The following is a 7,933-nucleotide window of genomic DNA, read 5'->3' as shown; positions in this document are numbered from 1 at the left end:
TGTGAGACTAGCCACAAAAAGGATTGGCCACAAGAGTGGGCTTTGCGATTAGCCTTGAAAATAAAAGTATAATTACATAATTCGACTATTTGTATTAATTTGCATCACTGTCAATGACAAACTTTTATTTTGAATGTAAACCGCAAATTTCATTAGTGTGCCTGATCGTTATTGTGGCTTGCTTCACAACACCTAATCCTGTCACTAGCCAGATGAAGCTAGTTTGTAACGTTAGCTTTGGGCAACAGGGTTAAGTAGCTGGCTAGTTATTTTCGTGAACTGAAGTTCAATTTCAATGGGCGAACAACACGTGGCAACCTAGCTAATACGTACTCACACGGATTCCTAAATCATTGCTAAGAATAATGAAAATGACTGCAGTTTCTGGTCATTCTCTTAACGCTGGTTATATTGGTGCTAGCTAGGTACCAAGCTAAAGCTAGCTACCCCAGAAGTTGCGGTTGAACGAATGATCGTTACCAACGCGGTATTGTAAACACATCGTTCGTGGCCGGTGTTTGCTTGTTTTCTGACTTTTTTGTACAGCTTTGACATTGCTTCTGTATCTTTTTTGTCACACAAAGACCCAAACTGCGTTCCAAAGTGTGTATGTCGTGACGTTAATAGCAGTGATGCTATTACTGTAACTCCGGTTGGGCAACATCGGAAAAATAGCGCACTTGGTAATGTTAACCAGTGCTCAACCAGTCGGCGAAGCCAACATCACCCACAGAGAAAGGTTGATTGTCAAGGGCAATGAATTCCATTATCTTGGCTTTAATGGATTTCACCTTTTGAGTTGTCTCGCTCAAATTTTCTTAACCTTTCAAATGACTGTCTAAATGACTTGTTGAATGTTCGATCCACAGAGCAGACATTGTGTGGGCTAGGTTAGGAATGCTGTGTTGCACATACAGCAACATTTTACGTGGTGTCATTAGGTATGTACTTATATTATATAGGTATGTATGTCAGCTTTGACATGGTTTTCACATCGGGCATTTAACTAGACATTGGCCAATACCGATGTTGCCGTTTTTAGCTAATATCGGCCCATTCTGATGTGTTCACCGATATATCGTACATCCCTATTACTTACTATATGATACTCGAACTTGACCTATACCCATCATGAGGTTGCTACAACCTAGCCTATGAATGAAAGTTTACAACATCGGTGCGTGCACAGGTCAAGAGAAATTTGAGAAGCAACCCCACAAAAAGTAATCTAAAGCATTTAAATATTATAGTATACCTCTTTTGCAGGCTTCGGTGGAGGTAAAGGCTGTGAAGAGAGGGACGTAACGAGAGAGGAGATAAGAGTTAGTGTATTCAACTATGCGGTATTGACAGTAGGCCTATGTTCAGCTTAATGTTCTTTCTTGGTTTATTCATCTGAAAATGGTGTTTATAGAATGATGTCTTCAGTGTTCATTTTGTTTTGTAACGAGTCTCGTAATGTATTCAAGTAGAATTTTGATGTGGTGGTTTGTGTTATAGGGTCAGATAGTTTATTATAATCTTATTTAGCCTACAGTCGGTATAAAAAACAACACAATGTTGTTGTTTTTTAAAGAAGTGTTTTAGAAGTGTAGTATAAGAGATATGATGTTTTCCTGTAGCAGTATGCTCTCACCTGTTTCTGTTGATTTCTTTTCACATCTGGCTTCACCATGCACTGCTCCATCCTGCCTTTGGGAAACCACAGTGATATGCTTGTAAAATTGTACAGGGCAAGCAGCAAGAATGTCAGTCCAAAAAGGAAAGGGAGGGGAATAGGGTCCGCTTAAGACGCTCAGATCTCACAACAGACAACTGAACCAAGATCATTATCTTGTCGGTCAATCCGATAACAGTGTCTACAAATGCCAATTTAGTTCAGAGGAAACCCACAGAGACCACTTCTTCCCTAACAGTGGCCAAAGTTTTAAAATTACAGTGACTGTTGACTATACAACATACAGACTGTGGCTGCACAAAGTGGTATAACGTCTCGATATGGAGACAATTCAAAGAGAGGTCATGCTGTGAACCCCAATTCCTGTCTCCTACTGTATAATGTTTCATGATCTAAAATAAAAGATCCCTTACATTTTTCATACGCACAAAAAGCTTAATTCTCTCAAATTTTTGGCACATGTTTGTTTACATACCTATTAGTGAGTATTTCTCCTTTGCCAAGATAATTCAGCTACCTGACAGGTGTGGCATATCAAGAAGCTGATTAAACATACTTATCATTACAAGGGTGCACCTTGTGCTGGGGACAATAAAAGGTAACTAAAATGTGAAGTTTTGCGCCACAGATGTCTCAAGTTTTGAGAGAGAGTGCAATTGGCATGCTGACTGCAGGAATGTCCACCAGAGCTGTTGCCATATAATGTAATGTTCATTTCTCTACGATAAGCCACCTCCAACGTAATTTTAGAGAATTTGGCAGTACATCCAACTGGCCTCACAAGCTCAGACCATGTGTAACCATGCCAGCCCAGGACCTCCACATCCGGCTTCTTCACCTGCGGGATTGTCTGAAGAAAAACTAGTTTTGATTGGCTGGGTCTGGCTCCCTAGTGGGTGTGGGTGGGCCTGGCTCCTGAGTTGGTGGGCCTATGCCCCCCCCCCCCCCCCCCCCATGGCTGTGCCCCTGCCCAGTCATGTGAAATCCATAAATTAGGGCCTAATGAATTGTTTTTCATTGACTGATTTCCATCTATGAATTGTAACTCAGTAAAATCTTTGAAATTGTTGCATGTTGCATTTATATTTTTGTTCAGTGTGTCTATATATACAGTACCAGCCATCTGTTAATTGAAATGCATTCCAGGTGACTACCTCATGAAGCTGGTTGAGAGAATACCAAGAGTGTGCAAAGCTGTCAAAGGCAAAGGGTGGCTACTTTGAAGAATATATAGAAAATATATATCAAAATAATATATTTAGATTTGTTTTAACACTTTTTTGATTACTACATGATTCCATATGTGTTATTTCAAAGTTTTGATGTCTTCGCTATTATTCTACAATGTAGAAAATAGTAAAAAAATAAAGAAAAACCCTTGAATGATTAGGTGTGTCCAAACTTTTGACTGGTACTGTGTAATATATATATATATATATATACACACACTACCGTTCAAAAGTTTGGGGCACTTAGAAATGTCCTTGTTTTCCATGAAAAGATGCATGAAATTAGTTGCCAAATGAATAGGAAATATAGTCAAGACGTTGACAAGGTTTTAAATAATGATTTTTAATTGAAATAATAATTGTGTCCTTCAAACTTTGCTTTCGTCAAAGACTCCTCAATTTGCAGCAATTACAAGGCCCTTTGGCATTCTAGTTGTCAATTTGTTGAGGTAATCTGAAGAGATTTCACCCCATGCTTCCTGAAGCACCTCCCACAAATTGGATTGGCTTGATGGGCACTTCTTACGTACCATACGGTCAAGCTGCTCCCACAACAGCTCAATAGGGTTGAGATCCGGTGACTGTGCTGGCCACTCCATTATAGACAGAATACCAGCTGACTGCTTCTTCCCTAAATAGTTATTGCATAGTTTGGAGCTGTGCTTTGGGTCATTGTCCTGCTGTAGGAGAAAATTGGCTCCAATTAAGTACCATCCACTGTATGGCATTGCAAAATGGAGTGATAGCCTTCCTTCTTCAAGATACCTTTTACCCTGTACAAATCTCCCACTTTACCACCACCAAAGCACCCCCAGATCATCACATTGTCTCCACCATGCTCGACAAATGGCATCAAGCACTTCTCCAGCATCTTTCATTTTTTCTGCGTCTCACGAATGTTCTTCGTGATCCGAACACCTCAAACTTAGATTTGTCTGTCAATAACATTTTTTTCCAATCTTCCTCTGTCCAGTGTCTGTTCTTTTGCCAATCTTAATCTTTTATTTTTATTGTCCAGTCTGAGATATGGCTTTTTCTTTGCAACACTGTCTAGAAGGACAACATCTCGGAGTAGCCTCTTCACTGTTAATGTTGAGACTGGTGTTTTGCGGGTACTATTTAATGAAGCTGTCAGTTGAGGACTTGTGAGGCATCTGTTTCTCAAACTAGACACTCTAATGCACTTGTCCTCTTGCTCAGCTATGCACCGGGATCCCCCACTCCACTTTCTATTCTGGTTAGGGCCAGTTTGTGCTGTTCTGGGAAGGGAGTAGTACACAGCGTTGTTATGTTCGTTGAAAGGATCGGACCAAGGCGCAGCGTGCGTAGAGTTCCACATTCTTTAATAGTGAAACTTACAACAAAAACAACATAGAATATAACAAATGTGCAGTATTGCAGTGCACAAGGCAACTATACAAAAACAACATCCCACACCAGAAAGTGGGAAAAGTATGATCCCCAATCATAGACAACGAGAGACAGCTGCCTCTGATTGGGAACCATACTCGGCCAAAAACAAAGAAATAGACAACATAGAATGCCCACCCCAAATCACACCCTGACCTAACCAAATAGAGAAATAAACGGCTCGCTAAGGTCAGGGTGTGACAAGCGTTGTACGAACTGTTCAGTTTCTTGGCAATTTCTTGCATTGAATAGCCTTCATTTCTCAGAACAAGAATAGACTGACAAGTTTCAGAAGAAAGTTCTTTGTTTCTGGCCATTTTGAGCCTGTAATCAAATCCACAAACGCTGATGCTCCAGATACTCAACTAGTCTAAAGAAGGCCGGTTTTATTGCTTGTTTAATCAGAACAACAGTTTTCAGCTGTGCTAACATAATTGCAAAAGGGATTTCTAATGATCAATTAGCCGTTTAAAATGATAAACTTGGATTAGCTAACACAACGTGCCATTGGAACACAGGTGGTTGCTGATAATGGGCTTCTGTACTTCTATGTAGATATTCCATTTTTTTAAATCAGCCGTTTCAATAGTAATTTACAACATTAATGTCTACACTCTATTTCTGATCAATTTGATGTTATTTTAATGGACAAAAAATTAGCTTTTCTTTCAAAAACAAGGACATTTCTAAGTGACCCCAAACGTTTGAACAGTAGTGTGTATATATATATATATATATATCAGTGGGAGGCAACTCCCAGAATTTCAGCATCACTCATCTTTTTCAAGAGCTCATACCAACAGCACCTGCCTGCCAGTCAGGCACATCTGTATTGTGTTAAGTCATTCCAACCCACGGCAACAAGCAACACATTCTTATAATAAAACACTGTGTCAAATAGCCTAATCTAGCTTTGAAAAACAAGCCAGTCCTTTGCTTAATACTATAGCGTATTTGCAGTGGTTGAAAAAATACTAAATTGTCATACTTAAAAGTAAAGATATCGTAATAGAAAATGACTCAAGTAGAAAGGAGTCACCCAGTAAAATACCAGCCTACTTGAGTAAAAGTATCTGGTTTTAAATGTACTTAAGTACAGTGGTCGAAAAAGTACTCAATTCTCACACTTGAGTAAAAGTTCCAAGTGAAAGTAAATGCTATACATCACATTACTTATATTAATTAAGCAAACCAGCCAGCATGATTTCATTTTTCTTTTTTTTACAGACAGACAGAGGGGCAAACTCTAACACTCAGCCATAATTTACAAACTCAGTATTTGTGTTTAATGATTACGCCATATCAGTCAGTGGGGATGACAACACGGTATCTTGGTAGGTGTGTGAATTAGACCGTATTGCTGTCCTGCCTGAGCATTCGAAATGTAACATGTAGGTTTGGGTGTCAGGGAAACGGTATTGGAGTAAAATGTACATATTTAGGAATGCAGTGGAGTAAATGTAAATAGTAAAGTACAGTTACTCCAAAAAACGACTTAAGTAGTACTTTAAGGTATTTATACTTAAGTACTTTACACCACTGCACATTTGATTATTTTAGAAGTGACTTACAGACAGGAAAGGGTCCCTATCCAGTGAAGAGGGATCCCAGTTCAAAACTTGTCAAAACGCTTTCTTTGTTGTTCCTCTCTGGTGATGAGGGTGTGAGACACGAAACTGACCTTTTTGTCTTTCTTACCTCAGTGCCTTGCGGTCCCAATTCACCTGGGACTGGGTTGGGCTGGCTGCTGCAACATGAAGTCAGGGGTAGACGTAACGTAGTAAACGTAAATCTGTAACCCTCCATTTAGTATTATACATTGCGTTTCATATGGTGGCTATTAATTTTTGAAAGTCCATCAACCATGTCATATGAGATATTACCAATTACAATTCATATAATATGTTACGAATTGAAATTCATTCAATATGTTACGAATTTGCATTTTGAGACACGGGAGGCTGGTGGCACTTTCATTTGGCAGGACGGGCTTGTGGTTGTGGAATAAGTGGAATGGTATCAAATACATCAAACACATGGGTTCCATGTGTTTGATGCCATTCCATTTGCTCCGTTTCAGACATTATTATGATCAAATCAAATTTTATTTGTCACACACATGGTTAGCAGATGTTAATGCGAGTGTAGCGAAATGCTTGTGCTTCTAGTTCCGACAATGCAGTAATAACCAACGAGTAATCTAACCTAACAATTCCACAACTACTACCTTATACACACAAGTGTATAGGGATAAAGAATATGTACATAAAGATATATGAATGAGTGATGGTACAGAACGGCATAGGCAAAATGCAGTAGATGGTATAGAGTACAGTATATACATATGAGATGAGTAATGTAGGGTATATAAACATAAAGTGGCATAGTTTAAAGTGGCTAGTGATACATGTATTACATAAAGATGGCAAGATGCAGTAGATGATATAGAGTACAGTATTAACATATACATATGAGTTGAGTAATGTAGGGTATGTAAACATTATATTAAGTGGCATTGTTTAAAGTGGCTAGTGATACATTTTTACATACATTTCCATCAATTCCCATTATTAAAGTGGCTGGAGTTGAGTCAGTATGTTAGCAGCGGCCACTAAATGTCAGTGGTGTCTGTTTAACAGTCTGATGGCCTTGAGGAAGAAGCTGTTTTTCAGTCTCTCGGTCCCTGCTTTGATGCACCTGTACTGACCTCGCCTTCTGGATGATAGCGGGGTGAACAGGCAGTGGCTCGGGTGGTTGTTGTCCTTGATGATCTTTATGGCCTTCCTGTGACATTAGCCATCCTCATATTCTATTCCATTCCTTTGCACTGTTTATATCCATGTTATTACATGTATAGTTATCCTGTTGTATTTATTGCATCCATATATATTCATTATCTCCCATTCTCTGTACCTTTCAGACCATTTCCATGTTCATACCCCTGTTAGGCAATAGCGTGTGAGGTTGCCTTATTCCTCTGACCGGTAAAGGTTTTCAGTGGGTCACAGACAAGTAAAATAGGAGAGTATTCCTTCACTGTAACCATACCAAACGTAACATATCATACTAATTAGTGTCAGATTTACTATGTTACGTGTAGTCTATGAGACCAGGCTGGGGAATGGGGCGTGGTTACCTGGTCACCTGTGGACCAGTGTAACAGAGGAGCTAGGTTTCCTATGTGAGTCTGACTCATAACTGCAGTTTCACTGTCTGCCATCTACACAATGCGTTATGCCTCAAAAATACATTGGCAATAAGAAAGGTCTTATCAGGAATAAATAGATGAGATTTTAATAGACAAGATTAAAAGCACAAGTGTAAATTGACAGCAGTTGAAACATCCTGCTCACTTTTTTTGGCTAGATTCAAAGGCTGGGAATAGTTGGTACCAAGATGAGAGACCATCTGGGAAAATGGAAATCAAATGCTAGTATTGTTGGCAAACCAGTGAGCCCATACATTACCTTCGGAAAGTATTCAGACCCCTTGACTTTTTCCACATTTTGTTATCTTACATCCTTATTCTAAAATGGATAAAAAATAAAAGTCCTCAGCAATCTACAGACTATACCACATAATGACGAAGCGAAAACAGGTTTTTAGAAATTGTTGC

Source organism: Salvelinus fontinalis, chromosome 26 (genome assembly GCF_029448725.1).
Source record: "Salvelinus fontinalis isolate EN_2023a chromosome 26, ASM2944872v1, whole genome shotgun sequence".
NCBI classification, from domain to species: Eukaryota; Metazoa; Chordata; class Actinopteri; order Salmoniformes; family Salmonidae; genus Salvelinus; species Salvelinus fontinalis.
Note: the sequence above shows the minus strand (reverse complement) of the source record.